The following is a 15,072-nucleotide window of genomic DNA, read 5'->3' as shown; positions in this document are numbered from 1 at the left end:
TCATCCCTTCCCCAATATCGCGCCACACCCCTACCCCTTAATTCCCTGGTTGAACTTGATGGACATATGTCTTTTTTCGACCGTACTAACTATGTAACTATGTAACATAACATGGGGGGGGGGGGGTCTCCTGGCTGTTCACACAGGTGTGTCATTGCTGTACATTGACCATGCATTGCTTCTGTGGTATTGCAAAGGCAAAGACAAATGCTTCCAGCCATCCATTGCACTAATGGATTGGTCATCAGCTGGCTGTCTATGTCCCGCATCAATATAGACCAAAGTACAGAGGGTTAGGCTATGCTATTGTGCACCTACCTGATGCATCAGAAGGTGCGAGGCCCTTGCTAAATTCTGTGCACAGACTTTGAGATCTATGCTTTAGACTGTATCTAAACCTGCTCCAACATGGACTGACATTCTGGCCTACTTTCAGCCGATGCGACTTGTCTGTCGCTGAACAGTCGCTTTTTATGTATTCAGCACCTATGTATAATGTTGTAAAAATGCTCTAGAAGCTAAAGTCGCAGAAATGTCACACATATTTGGCCTGCAACTTTCTGTGCGACAAATTCAGACAGGAAAAATCAGTATAAATCCTTAGAAAATTATCCCCCAGTGTCTCCATCTGCTGGCGGTATTGAATAAGCATTGCTGCACTGATGGGGTATGCATTAGACGAAAAAAAAGAAGAAAAAGAAGAATAATACTCCAGAAAAGAGGCGAAAAGGAGAAAAACGTAAAAAAACGTGAAAAAAAAGTAAGAGGAAGAGAAGGGAAAAAAAGGTGGAAATGGGTTTAAAAGTGATTTCGGCGGAGAATATATATATATATATATATATATATATATATATATATATATATGCGCACACACACACATAGATATAAACGTATTCTCCGTTGAGATATTGCAGCCGCTGCTGTGTCCAGGCCCAGGAGCCTTAGCACTGTGCTGTGATGTCACTCAATACCACTGACATCACTAGGTGTAAACAACATCTCTCCTTTGCTGTGTATGTGACTATGGAGCTGTTTGGTGATGTCGTCTATTACGGCCTTCATAGAAGCAACAGGAGATTGTTGCATCCATCTTGAACCCTCAGAACTACAGTGCTATGATGTCACTCACTTCCACAGGCCTTGCAGAGTGTAAACAACAACAACCCAGCTTTGTTGTGTATGTAACCATAGGGATTTGTGATGTCACCTAGAACCTTCACAGCAGCGACAGCTTTATGAGGAGCATCAGCACTGCTCTGCCTGAGCAGAACCATCACCGCCATAGGTTGTCAAATAACCCGGATTTAACCCACACAGGTAAGTCCAATGGGGTGCAGGCATGTCCTCTATGCTTACAGCTTCCCGTGGGTGTTGGTTTGATACCGTTTGGGGACAGCCAAGGAGGCATCTGCAGGCAACAAAGGTAGGTGTGTGCTTGTGTGTGTGTTTCCTATGCAGATCCTAAGCCCAGTGTCACATGCAAGTAGGAGGAGTAAGAAGGGTTCCTGGCAAATCCGGGTTATGGATTGCATTTAAAAAGGCCCCGTGGGAGTGCAATGGGCCCCTGTCTTGCTGCTTAGCAATAATGGTATGGGTTTAGGTTCTGCTGTGTGTACTGGTGGTTGACTGCCCCCCAGCCCAGAGTGTGCATGGAAAATTGTCTGGCAGCCTCCCTGACAGCAAGCAGTGATAGTGCCCATGAAGGGGACCTTGTTGGGCCCGCCCCTTTCACGGTTATCGCTTCTCGGCCTTTTGGCTAAGATCAAGTGTAGTATCTGTTCTTATCAGTTTAATATCTGATACGTCCCCTATCTGGGGACCATATATTAAATGGATTTTTGAGAACGGGGGCCGATTTCGAAGCTTGCTTCCGTCGCCCTATGCATTGACCCGATATGGCAGTATCTTCGGGTACAGTGCACCACCCCCTTACAGGGTTAAAAAGAAAGATTCCTACTTTCATTGCTACCTGCTTGCTGGCTAGCCAGCTAGCCAGCCCTGTGGGCCTTGCTGCTGCTGCAGCCAAAAAACAAAAGGTGGTGCTGCTGCTGCTTCTGCTGCTTCTGCTGCTTCTGCTTCTGCTTGTGTCTGGCCCCTGTTGGAGCGTCCAGGCACAGGACTTCTGCTGCTGCTGACTAAATGGCCTCCTTAATTGGATCATTTGAGTAGCCAGCACACCTGTGCAGGTAGGGCATGACATGATAGGCAGCTGCCTTGATAGCGGGTGGGTGCTGAATGTTCCTAATTGACAAAATAAGATTAATGCTTATGAAGAAATATAAAATCTCATCCCTTCCCCAATATCGCGCCACACCCCTACCCCTTAATTCCCTGGTTGAACTTGATGGACATATGTCTTTTTTCGACCGTACTAACTATGTAACTATGTAACATAACATGGGGGGGGGGGGGGGGGGTCTCCTGGCTGTTCACACAGGTGTGTCATTGCTGTACATTGACCATGCATTGCTTCTGTGGTATTGCAAAGGCAAAGACAAATGCTTCCAGCCATCCATTGCACTAATGGATTGGTCATCAGCTGGCTGTCTATGTCCCGCATCAATATAGACCAAAGTACAGAGGGTTAGGCTATGCTATTGTGCACCTACCTGATGCATCAGAAGGTGCGAGGCCCTTGCTAAATTCTGTGCACAGACTTTGAGATCTATGCTTTAGACTGTATCTAAACCTGCTCCAACATGGACTGACATTCTGGCCTACTTTCAGCCGATGCGACTTGTCTGTCGCTGAACAGTCGCTTTTTATGTATTCAGCACCTATGTATAATGTTGTAAAAATGCTCTAGAAGCTAAAGTCGCAGAAATGTCACACATATTTGGCCTGCAACTTTCTGTGCGACAAATTCAGACAGGAAAAATCAGTATAAATCCTTAGAAAATTATCCCCCAGTGTCTCCATCTGCTGGCGGTATTGAATAAGCATTGCTGCACTGATGGGGTATGCATTAGACGAAAAAAAAGAAGAAAAAGAAGAATAATACGCCCAGAAAAGAGGCGAAAAGGAGAAAAACGTAAAAAAACGTGAAAAAAAAGTAAGAGGAAGAGAAGGGAAAAAAAGGTGGAAATGGGTTTAAAAGTGATTTCGGCGGAGAAATATATATATATATATATATATATATATATATATATATATATATATGCGCACACACACACATAGATATAAACGTATTCTCCGTTGAGATATTGCAGCCGCTGCTGTGTCCAGGCCCAGGAGCCTTAGCACTGTGCTGTGATGTCACTCAATACCACTGACATCACTAGGTGTAAACAACATCTCTCCTTTGCTGTGTATGTGACTATGGAGCTGTTTGGTGATGTCGTCTATTACGGCCTTCATAGAAGCAACAGGAGATTGTTGCATCCATCTTGAACCCTCAGAACTACAGTGCTATGATGTCACTCACTTCCACAGGCCTTGCAGAGTGTAAACAACAACAACCCAGCTTTGTTGTGTATGTAACCATAGGGATTTGTGATGTCACCTAGAACCTTCACAGCAGCGACAGCTTTATGAGGAGCATCAGCACTGCTCTGCCTGAGCAGAACCATCACCGCCATAGGTTGTCAAATAACCCGGATTTAACCCACACAGGTAAGTCCAATGGGGTGCAGGCATGTCCTCTATGCTTACAGCTTCCCGTGGGTGTTGGTTTGATACCGTTTGGGGACAGCCAAGGAGGCATCTGCAGGCAACAAAGGTAGGTGTGTGCTTGTGTGTGTGTTTCCTATGCAGATCCTAAGCCCAGTGTCACATGCAAGTAGGAGGAGTAAGAAGGGTTCCTGGCAAATCCGGGTTATGGATTGCATTTAAAAAGGCCCCGTGGGAGTGCAATGGGCCCCTGTCTTGCTGCTTAGCAATAATGGTATGGGTTTAGGTTCTGCTGTGTGTACTGGTGGTTGACTGCCCCCCAGCCCAGAGTGTGCATGGAAAATTGTCTGGCAGCCTCCCTGACAGCAAGCAGTGATAGTGCCCATGAAGGGGACCTTGTTGGGCCCGCCCCTTTCACGGTTATCGCTTCTCGGCCTTTTGGCTAAGATCAAGTGTAGTATCTGTTCTTATCAGTTTAATATCTGATACGTCCCCTATCTGGGGACCATATATTAAATGGATTTTTGAGAACGGGGGCCGATTTCGAAGCTTGCTTCCGTCGCCCTATGCATTGACCCGATATGGCAGTATCTTCGGGTACAGTGCACCACCCCCTTACAGGGTTAAAAAGAAAGATTCCTACTTTCATTGCTACCTGCTTGCTGGCTAGCCAGCTAGCCAGCCCTGTGGGCCTTGCTGCTGCTGCAGCCAAAAAACAAAAGGTGGTGCTGCTGCTGCTTCTGCTGCTTCTGCTTCTGCTTGTGTCTGGCCCCTGTTGGAGCGTCCAGGCACAGGACTTCTGCTGCTGCTGACTAAATGGCCTCCTTAATTGGATCATTTGAGTAGCCAGCACACCTGTGCAGGTAGGGCATGACATGATAGGCAGCTGCCTTGATAGCGGGTGGGTGCTGAATGTTCCTAATTGACAAAATAAGATTAATGCTTATGAAGAAATATAAAATCTCATCCCTTCCCCAATATCGCGCCACACCCCTACCCCTTAATTCCCTGGTTGAACGTGATGGACATATGTCTTTTTTCGACCGTACTAACTATGTAACTATGTAACATAACATGGGGGGGGGTCTCCTGGCTGTTCACACAGGTGTGTCATTGCTGTACATTGACCATGCATTGCTTCTGTGGTATTGCAAAGGCAAAGACAAATGCTTCCAGCCATCCATTGCACTAATGGATTGGTCATCAGCTGGCTGTCTATGTCCCGCATCAATATAGACCAAAGTACAGAGGGTTAGGCTATGCTATTGTGCACCTACCTGATGCATCAGAAGGTGCGAGGCCCTTGCTAAATTCTGTGCACAGACTTTGAGATCTATGCTTTAGACTGTATCTAAACCTGCTCCAACATGGACTGACATTCTGGCCTACTTTCAGCCGATGCGACTTGTCTGTCGCTGAACAGTCGCTTTTTATGTATTCAGCACCTATGTATAATGTTGTAAAAATGCTCTAGAAGCTAAAGTCGCAGAAATGTCACACATATTTGGCCTGCAACTTTCTGTGCGACAAATTCAGACAGGAAAAATCAGTATAAATCCTTAGAAAATTATCCCCCAGTGTCTCCATCTGCTGGCGGTATTGAATAAGCATTGCTGCACTGATGGGGTATGCATTAGACGAAAAAAAAGAAGAAAAAGAAGAATAATACGCCCAGAAAAGAGGCGAAAAGGAGAAAAACGTAAAAAAACGTGAAAAAAAAGTAAGAGGAAGAGAAGGGAAAAAAAGGTGGAAATGGGTTTAAAAGTGATTTCGGCGGAGAAATATATTATATATATATATATATATATATATATATATATATATATATGCGCACACACACACATAGATATAAACGTATTCTCCGTTGAGATATTGCAGCCGCTGCTGTGTCCAGGCCCAGGAGCCTTAGCACTGTGCTGTGATGTCACTCAATACCACTGACATCACTAGGTGTAAACAACATCTCTCCTTTGCTGTGTATGTGACTATGGAGCTGTTTGGTGATGTCGTCTATTATGGCCTTCATAGAAGCAACAGGAGATTGTTGCATCCATCTAGAACCCTCAGAACTACAGTGCTATGATGTCACTCACTTCCACAGGCCTTGCAGAGTGTAAACAACAACAACCCAGCTTTGTTGTGTATGTAACCATAGGGATTTGTGATGTCACCTAGAACCTTCACAGCAGCGACAGCTTTATGAGGAGCATCAGCACTGCTCTGCCTGAGCAGAACCATCACCGCCATAGGTTGTCAAATAACCCGGATTTAACCCACACAGGTAAGTCCAATGGGGTGCAGGCATGTCCTCTATGCTTACAGCTTCCCGTGGGTGTTGGTTTGATACCGTTTGGGGACAGCCAAGGAGGCATCTGCAGGCAACAAAGGTAGGTGTGTGCTTGTGTGTGTGTTTCCTATGCAGATCCTAAGCCCAGTGTCACATGCAAGTAGGAGGAGTAAGAAGGGTTCCTGGCAAATCCGGGTTATGGATTGCATTTAAAAAGGCCCCGTGGGAGTGCAATGGGCCCCTGTCTTGCTGCTTAGCAATAATGGTATGGGTTTAGGTTCTGCTGTGTGTACTGGTGGTTGACTGCCCCCCAGCCAAGAGTGTGCATGGAAAATTGTCTGGCAGCCTCCCTGACAGCAAGCAGTGATAGTGCCCATGAAGGGGACCTTGTTGGGCCCGCCCCTTTCACGGTTATCGCTTCTCGGCCTTTTGGCTAAGATCAAGTGTAGTATCTGTTCTTATCAGTTTAATATCTGATACGTCCCCTATCTGGGGACCATATATTAAATGGATTTTTGAGAACGGGGGCCGATTTCGAAGCTTGCTTCCGTCGCCCTATGCATTGACCCGATATGGCAGTATCTTCGGGTACAGTGCACCACCCCCTTACAGGGTTAAAAAGAAAGATTCCTACTTTCATTGCTACCTGCTTGCTGGCTAGCCAGCTAGCCAGCCCTGTGGGCCTTGCTGCTGCTGCAGCCAAAAAACAAAAGGTGGTGCTGCTGCTGCTTCTGCTGCTTCTGCTTCTGCTTGTGTCTGGCCCCTGTTGGAGCGTCCAGGCACAGGACTTCTGCTGCTGCTGACTAAATGGCCTCCTTAATTGGATCATTTGAGTAGCCAGCACACCTGTGCAGGTAGGGCATGACATGATAGGCAGCTGCCTTGATAGCGGGTGGGTGCTGAATGTTCCTAATTGACAAAATAAGATTAATGCTTATGAAGAAATATAAAATCTCATCCCTTCCCCAATATCGCGCCACACCCCTACCCCTTAATTCCCTGGTTGAACGTGATGGACATATGTCTTTTTTCGACCGTACTAACTATGTAACTATGTAACATAACATGGGGGGGGGGGGGGGGGGTCTCCTGGCTGTTCACACAGGTGTGTCATTGCTGTACATTGACCATGCATTGCTTCTGTGGTATTGCAAAGGCAAAGACAAATGCTTCCAGCCATCCATTGCACTAATGGATTGGTCATCAGCTGGCTGTCTATGTCCCGCATCAATATAGACCAAAGTACAGAGGGTTAGGCTATGCTATTGTGGACCTACCTGATGCATCAGAAGGTGCGAGGCCCTTGCTAAATTCTGTGCACAGACTTTGAGATCTATGCTTTAGACTGTATCTAAACCTGCTCCAACATGGACTGACATTCTGGCCTACTTTCAGCCGATGCGACTTGTCTGTCGCTGAACAGTCGCTTTTTATGTATTCAGCACCTATGTATAATGTTGTAAAAATGCTCTAGAAGCTAAAGTCGCAGAAATGTCACACATATTTGGCCTGCAACTTTCTGTGCGACAAATTCAGACAGGAAAAATCAGTATAAATCCTTAGAAAATTATCCCCCAGTGTCTCCATCTGCTGGCGGTATTGAATAAGCATTGCTGCACTGATGGGGTATGCATTAGACGAAAAAAAAGAAGAAAAAGAAGAATAATACGCCCAGAAAAGAGGCGAAAAGGAGAAAAACGTAAAAAAACGTGAAAAAAAAGTAAGAGGAAGAGAAGGGAAAAAAAGGTGGAAATGGGTTTAAAAGTGATTTCGGCGGAGAAATATATATATATATATATATATATATATATATGCGCACACACACACATAGATATAAACGTATTCTCCGTTGAGATATTGCAGCCGCTGCTGTGTCCAGGCCCAGGAGCCTTAGCACTGTGCTGTGATGTCACTCAATACCACTGACATCACTAGGTGTAAACAACATCTCTCCTTTGCTGTGTATGTGACTATGGAGCTGTTTGGTGATGTCGTCTATTACGGCCTTCATAGAAGCAACAGGAGATTGTTGCATCCATCTTGAACCCTCAGAACTACAGTGCTATGATGTCACTCACTTCCACAGGCCTTGCAGAGTGTAAACAACAACAACCCAGCTTTGTTGTGTATGTAACCATAGGGATTTGTGATGTCACCTAGAACCTTCACAGCAGCGACAGCTTTATGAGGAGCATCAGCACTGCTCTGCCTGAGCAGAACCATCACCGCCATAGGTTGTCAAATAACCCGGATTTAACCCACACAGGTAAGTCCAATGGGGTGCAGGCATGTCCTCTATGCTTACAGCTTCCCGTGGGTGTTGGTTTGATACCGTTTGGGGACAGCCAAGGAGGCATCTGCAGGCAACAAAGGTAGGTGTGTGCTTGTGTGTGTGTTTCCTATGCAGATCCTAAGCCCAGTGTCACATGCAAGTAGGAGGAGTAAGAAGGGTTCCTGGCAAATCCGGGTTATGGATTGCATTTAAAAAGGCCCCGTGGGAGTGCAATGGGCCCCTGTCTTGCTGCTTAGCAATAATGGTATGGGTTTAGGTTCTGCTGTGTGTACTGGTGGTTGACTGCCCCCCAGCCCAGAGTGTGCATGGAAAATTGTCTGGCAGCCTCCCTGACAGCAAGCAGTGATAGTGCCCATGAAGGGGACCTTGTTGGGCCCGCCCCTTTCACGGTTATCGCTTCTCGGCCTTTTGGCTAAGATCAAGTGTAGTATCTGTTCTTATCAGTTTAATATCTGATACGTCCCCTATCTGGGGACCATATATTAAATGGATTTTTGAGAACGGGGGCCGATTTCGAAGCTTGCTTCCGTCGCCCTATGCATTGACCCGATATGGCAGTATCTTCGGGTACAGTGCACCACCCCCTTACAGGGTTAAAAAGAAAGATTCCTACTTTCATTGCTACCTGCTTGCTGGCTAGCCAGCTAGCCAGCCCTGTGGGCCTTGCTGCTGCTGCAGCCAAAAAACAAAAGGTGGTGCTGCTGCTGCTTCTGCTGCTTCTGCTTCTGCTTGTGTCTGGCCCCTGTTGGAGCGTCCAGGCACAGGACTTCTGCTGCTGCTGACTAAATGGCCTCCTTAATTGGATCATTTGAGTAGCCAGCACACCTGTGCAGGTAGGGCATGACATGATAGGCAGCTGCCTTGATAGCGGGTGGGTGCTGAATGTTCCTAATTGACAAAATAAGATTAATGCTTATGAAGAAATATAAAATCTCATCCCTTCCCCAATATCGCGCCACACCCCTACCCCTTAATTCCCTGGTTGAACGTGATGGACATATGTCTTTTTTCGACCGTACTAACTATGTAACTATGTAACATAACATGGGGGGGGGGGGGGGGGTCTCCTGGCTGTTCACACAGGTGTGTCATTGCTGTACATTGACCATGCATTGCTTCTGTGGTATTGCAAAGGCAAAGACAAATGCTTCCAGCCATCCATTGCACTAATGGATTGGTCATCAGCTGGCTGTCTATGTCCCGCATCAATATAGACCAAAGTACAGAGGGTTAGGCTATGCTATTGTGCACCTACCTGATGCATCAGAAGGTGCGAGGCCCTTACTAAATTCTGTGCACAGACTTTGAGATCTATGCTTTAGACTGTATCTAAACCTGCTCCAACATGGACTGACATTCTGGCCTACTTTCAGCCGATGCGACTTGTCTGTCGCTGAACAGTCGCTTTTTATGTATTCAGCACCTATGTATAATGTTGTAAAAATGCTCTAGAAGCTAAAGTCGCAGAAATGTCACACATATTTGGCCTGCAACTTTCTGTGCGACAAATTCAGACAGGAAAAATCAGTATAAATCCTTAGAAAATTATCCCCCAGTGTCTCCATCTGCTGGCGGTATTGAATAAGCATTGCTGCACTGATGGGGTATGCATTAGACGAAAAAAAAGAAGAAAAAGAAGAATAATACGCCCAGAAAAGAGGCGAAAAGGAGAAAAACGTAAAAAAACGTGAAAAAAAAGTAAGAGGAAGAGAAGGGAAAAAAAGGTGGAAATGGGTTTAAAAGTGATTTCGGCGGAGAAATATATATATATATATATATATATATATATATATATATATATATATATATGCGCACACACACACATAGATATAAACGTATTCTCCGTTGAGATATTGCAGCCGCTGCTGTGTCCAGGCCCAGGAGCCTTAGCACTGTGCTGTGATGTCACTCAATACCACTGACATCACTAGGTGTAAACAACATCTCTCCTTTGCTGTGTATGTGACTATGGAGCTGTTTGGTGATGTCGTCTATTACGGCCTTCATAGAAGCAACAGGAGATTGTTGCATCCATCTTGAACCCTCAGAACTACAGTGCTATGATGTCACTCACTTCCACAGGCCTTGCAGAGTGTAAACAACAACAACCCAGCTTTGTTGTGTATGTAACCATAGGGATTTGTGATGTCACCTAGAACCTTCACAGCAGCGACAGCTTTATGAGGAGCATCAGCACTGCTCTGCCTGAGCAGAACCATCACCGCCATAGGTTGTCAAATAACCCGGATTTAACCCACACAGGTAAGTCCAATGGGGTGCAGGCATGTCCTCTATGCTTACAGCTTCCCGTGGGTGTTGGTTTGATACCGTTTGGGGACAGCCAAGGAGGCATCTGCAGGCAACAAAGGTAGGTGTGTGCTTGTGTGTGTGTTTCCTATGCAGATCCTAAGCCCAGTGTCACATGCAAGTAGGAGGAGTAAGAAGGGTTCCTGGCAAATCCGGGTTATGGATTGCATTTAAAAAGGCCCCGTGGGAGTGCAATGGGCCCCTGTCTTGCTGCTTAGCAATAATGGTATGGGTTTAGGTTCTGCTGTGTGTACTGGTGGTTGACTGCCCCCCAGCCCAGAGTGTGCATGGAAAATTGTCTGGCAGCCTCCCTGACAGCAAGCAGTGATAGTGCCCATGAAGGGGACCTTGTTGGGCCCGCCCCTTTCACGGTTATCGCTTCTCGGCCTTTTGGCTAAGATCAAGTGTAGTATCTGTTCTTATCAGTTTAATATCTGATACGTCCCCTATCTGGGGACCATATATTAAATGGATTTTTGAGAACGGGGGCCGATTTCGAAGCTTGCTTCCGTCGCCCTATGCATTGACCCGATATGGCAGTATCTTCGGGTACAGTGCACCACCCCCTTACAGGGTTAAAAAGAAAGATTCCTACTTTCATTGCTACCTGCTTGCTGGCTAGCCAGCTAGCCAGCCCTGTGGGCCTTGCTGCTGCTGCAGCCAAAAAACAAAAGGTGGTGCTGCTGCTGCTTCTGCTGCTTCTGCTTCTGCTTGTGTCTGGCCCCTGTTGGAGCGTCCAGGCACAGGACTTCTGCTGCTGCTGACTAAATGGCCTCCTTAATTGGATCATTTGAGTAGCCAGCACACCTGTGCAGGTAGGGCATGACATGATAGGCAGCTGCCTTGATAGCGGGTGGGTGCTGAATGTTCCTAATTGACAAAATAAGATTAATGCTTATGAAGAAATATAAAATCTCATCCCTTCCCCAATATCGCGCCACACCCCTACCCCTTAATTCCCTGGTTGAACGTGATGGACATATGTCTTTTTTCGACCGTACTAACTATGTAACTATGTAACATAACATGGGGGGGGGGGGGGGGGGTCTCCTGGCTGTTCACACAGGTGTGTCATTGCTGTACATTGACCATGCATTGCTTCTGTGGTATTGCAAAGGCAAAGACAAATGCTTCCAGCCATCCATTGCACTAATGGATTGGTCATCAGCTGGCTGTCTATGTCCCGCATCAATATAGACCAAAGTACAGAGGGTTAGGCTATGCTATTGTGCACCTACCTGATGCATCAGAAGGTGCGAGGCCCTTACTAAATTCTGTGCACAGACTTTGAGATCTATGCTTTAGACTGTATCTAAACCTGCTCCAACATGGACTGACATTCTGGCCTACTTTCAGCCGATGCGACTTGTCTGTCGCTGAACAGTCGCTTTTTATGTATTCAGCACCTATGTATAATGTTGTAAAAATGCTCTAGAAGCTAAAGTCGCAGAAATGTCACACATATTTGGCCTGCAACTTTCTGTGCGACAAATTCAGACAGGAAAAATCAGTATAAATCCTTAGAAAATTATCCCCCAGTGTCTCCATCTGCTGGCGGTATTGAATAAGCATTGCTGCACTGATGGGGTATGCATTAGACGAAAAAAAAGAAGAAAAAGAAGAATAATACGCCCAGAAAAGAGGCGAAAAGGAGAAAAACGTAAAAAAATGTGAAAAAAAAGTAAGAGGAAGAGAAGGGAAAAAAAGGTGGAAATGGGTTTAAAAGTGATTTCGGCGGAGAAATATATATATATATATATATATATATATATATATATATATGCGCACACACACACATAGATATAAACGTATTCTCCGTTGAGATATTGCAGCCGCTGCTGTGTCCAGGCCCAGGAGCCTTAGCACTGTGCTGTGATGTCACTCAATACCACTGACATCACTAGGTGTAAACAACATCTCTCCTTTGCTGTGTATGTGACTATGGAGCTGTTTGGTGATGTCGTCTATTACGGCCTTCATAGAAGCAACAGGAGATTGTTGCATCCATCTTGAACCCTCAGAACTACAGTGCTATGATGTCACTCACTTCCACAGGCCTTGCAGAGTGTAAACAACAACAACCCAGCTTTGTTGTGTATGTAACCATAGGGATTTGTGATGTCACCTAGAACCTTCACAGCAGCGACAGCTTTATGAGGAGCATCAGCACTGCTCTGCCTGAGCAGAACCATCACCGCCATAGGTTGTCAAATAACCCGGATTTAACCCACACAGGTAAGTCCAATGGGGTGCAGGCATGTCCTCTATGCTTACAGCTTCCCGTGGGTGTTGGTTTGATACCGTTTGGGGACAGCCAAGGAGGCATCTGCAGGCAACAAAGGTAGGTGTGTGCTTGTGTGTGTGTTTCCTATGCAGATCCTAAGCCCAGTGTCACATGCAAGTAGGAGGAGTAAGAAGGGTTCCTGGCAAATCCGGGTTATGGATTGCATTTAAAAAGGCCCCGTGGGAGTGCAATGGGCCCCTGTCTTGCTGCTTAGCAATAATGGTATGGGTTTAGGTTCTGCTGTGTGTACTGGTGGTTGACTGCCCCCCAGCCCAGAGTGTGCATGGAAAATTGTCTGGCAGCCTCCCTGACAGCAAGCAGTGATAGTGCCCATGAAGGGGACCTTGTTGGGCCCGCCCCTTTCACGGTTATCGCTTCTCGGCCTTTTGGCTAAGATCAAGTGTAGTATCTGTTCTTATCAGTTTAATATCTGATACGTCCCCTATCTGGGGACCATATATTAAATGGATTTTTGAGAACGGGGGCCGATTTCGAAGCTTGCTTCCGTCGCCCTATGCATTGACCCGATATGGCAGTATCTTCGGGTACAGTGCACCACCCCCTTACAGGGTTAAAAAGAAAGATTCCTACTTTCATTGCTACCTGCTTGCTGGCTAGCCAGCTAGCCAGCCCTGTGGGCCTTGCTGCTGCTGCAGCCAAAAAACAAAAGGTGGTGCTGCTGCTGCTTCTGCTGCTTCTGCTTCTGCTTGTGTCTGGCCCCTGTTGGAGCGTCCAGGCACAGGACTTCTGCTGCTGCTGACTAAATGGCCTCCTTAATTGGATCATTTGAGTAGCCAGCACACCTGTGCAGGTAGGGCATGACATGATAGGCAGCTGCCTTGATAGCGGGTGGGTGCTGAATGTTCCTAATTGACAAAATAAGATTAATGCTTATGAAGAAATATAAAATCTCATCCCTTCCCCAATATCGCGCCACACCCCTACCCCTTAATTCCCTGGTTGAACGTGATGGACATATGTCTTTTTTCGACCGTACTAACTATGTAACTATGTAACATAACATGGGGGGGGGGGGGGGTCTCCTGGCTGTTCACACAGGTGTGTCATTGCTGTACATTGACCATGCATTGCTTCTGTGGTATTGCAAAGGCAAAGACAAATGCTTCCAGCCATCCATTGCACTAATGGATTGGTCATCAGCTGGCTGTCTATGTCCCGCATCAATATAGACCAAAGTACAGAGGGTTAGGCTATGCTATTGTGCACCTACCTGATGCATCAGAAGGTGCGAGGCCCTTGCTAAATTCTGTGCACAGACTTTGAGATCTATGCTTTAGACTGTATCTAAACCTGCTCCAACATGGACTGACATTCTGGCCTACTTTCAGCCGATGCGACTTGTCTGTCGCTGAACAGTCGCTTTTTATGTATTCAGCACCTATGTATAATGTTGTAAAAATGCTCTAGAAGCTAAAGTCGCAGAAATGTCACACATATTTGGCCTGCAACTTTCTGTGCGACAAATTCAGACAGGAAAAATCAGTATAAATCCTTAGAAAATTATCCCCCAGTGTCTCCATCTGCTGGCGGTATTGAATAAGCATTGCTGCACTGATGGGGTATGCATTAGACGAAAAAAAAGAAGAAAAAGAAGAATAATACGCCCAGAAAAGAGGCGAAAAGGAGAAAAACGTAAAAAAACGTGAAAAAAAAGTAAGAGGAAGAGAAGGGAAAAAAAGGTGGAAATGGGTTTAAAAGTGATTTCGGCGGAGAAATATATATATATATATATATATATATATATATATATATATATATATATATATATGCGCACACACACACATAGATATAAACGTATTCTCCGTTGAGATATTGCAGCCGCTGCTGTGTCCAGGCCCAGGAGCCTTAGCACTGTGCTGTGATGTCACTCAATACCACTGACATCACTAGGTGTAAACAACATCTCTCCTTTGCTGTGTATGTGACTATGGAGCTGTTTGGTGATGTCGTCTATTACGGCCTTCATAGAAGCAACAGGAGATTGTTGCATCCATCTTGAACCCTCAGAACTACAGTGCTATGATGTCACTCACTTCCACAGGCCTTGCAGAGTGTAAACAACAACAACCCAGCTTTGTTGTGTATGTAACCATAGGGATTTGTGATGTCACCTAGAACCTTCACAGCAGCGACAGCTTTATGAGGAGCATCAGCACTGCTCTGCCTGAGCAGAACCATCACCGCCATAGGTTGTCAAATAACCCGGATTTAACCCACACAGGTAAGTCCAATGGGGTGCAGGCATGTCCTCTATGCTTACAGCTTCCCGTG

At 45.9% G+C, this 15,072-nt stretch overlaps 6 non-coding genes across 6 annotated transcripts; all 6 read left to right on the top strand.

Annotated features, from left to right (window-relative positions):
• The first annotated feature begins 1,736 nt into the window (after positions 1-1,736).
• Positions 1,737-1,927, top strand: LOC130299377 (U2 spliceosomal RNA). The gene has a single exon (XR_008850520.1). It is a non-coding gene; the product is annotated as a U2 spliceosomal RNA (small nuclear RNA).
• A 2,104-nt stretch (positions 1,928-4,031) lies between these two features.
• Positions 4,032-4,222, top strand: LOC130299376 (U2 spliceosomal RNA). Its single transcript, XR_008850519.1, has one exon. It is a non-coding gene; the product is annotated as a U2 spliceosomal RNA (small nuclear RNA).
• Positions 4,223-6,309: 2,087 nt separating this feature from the next.
• Positions 6,310-6,500, top strand: LOC130299375 (U2 spliceosomal RNA). The gene has a single exon (XR_008850518.1). It is a non-coding gene; the product is annotated as a U2 spliceosomal RNA (small nuclear RNA).
• Positions 6,501-8,581: 2,081 nt separating this feature from the next.
• On the top strand, positions 8,582-8,772 carry LOC130299374 (U2 spliceosomal RNA). The gene has a single exon (XR_008850517.1). It is a non-coding gene; the product is annotated as a U2 spliceosomal RNA (small nuclear RNA).
• A 2,098-nt stretch (positions 8,773-10,870) lies between these two features.
• Positions 10,871-11,061, top strand: LOC130299373 (U2 spliceosomal RNA). The gene has a single exon (XR_008850516.1). It is a non-coding gene; the product is annotated as a U2 spliceosomal RNA (small nuclear RNA).
• Positions 11,062-13,150: 2,089 nt separating this feature from the next.
• LOC130299372 (U2 spliceosomal RNA) lies at positions 13,151-13,341 on the top strand. The gene has a single exon (XR_008850515.1). It is a non-coding gene; the product is annotated as a U2 spliceosomal RNA (small nuclear RNA).
• Positions 13,342-15,072: the final 1,731 nt, after the last annotated feature.

The sequence above is a fragment of the Hyla sarda genome, unplaced genomic scaffold, assembly GCF_029499605.1.
Source record: "Hyla sarda isolate aHylSar1 unplaced genomic scaffold, aHylSar1.hap1 scaffold_1047, whole genome shotgun sequence".
NCBI lineage: Eukaryota > Metazoa > Chordata > Amphibia > Anura > Hylidae > Hyla > Hyla sarda.
The sequence above is the reverse complement of the archived record's forward strand: the minus strand, read 5'-3'. Positions and strand labels throughout refer to the sequence as shown.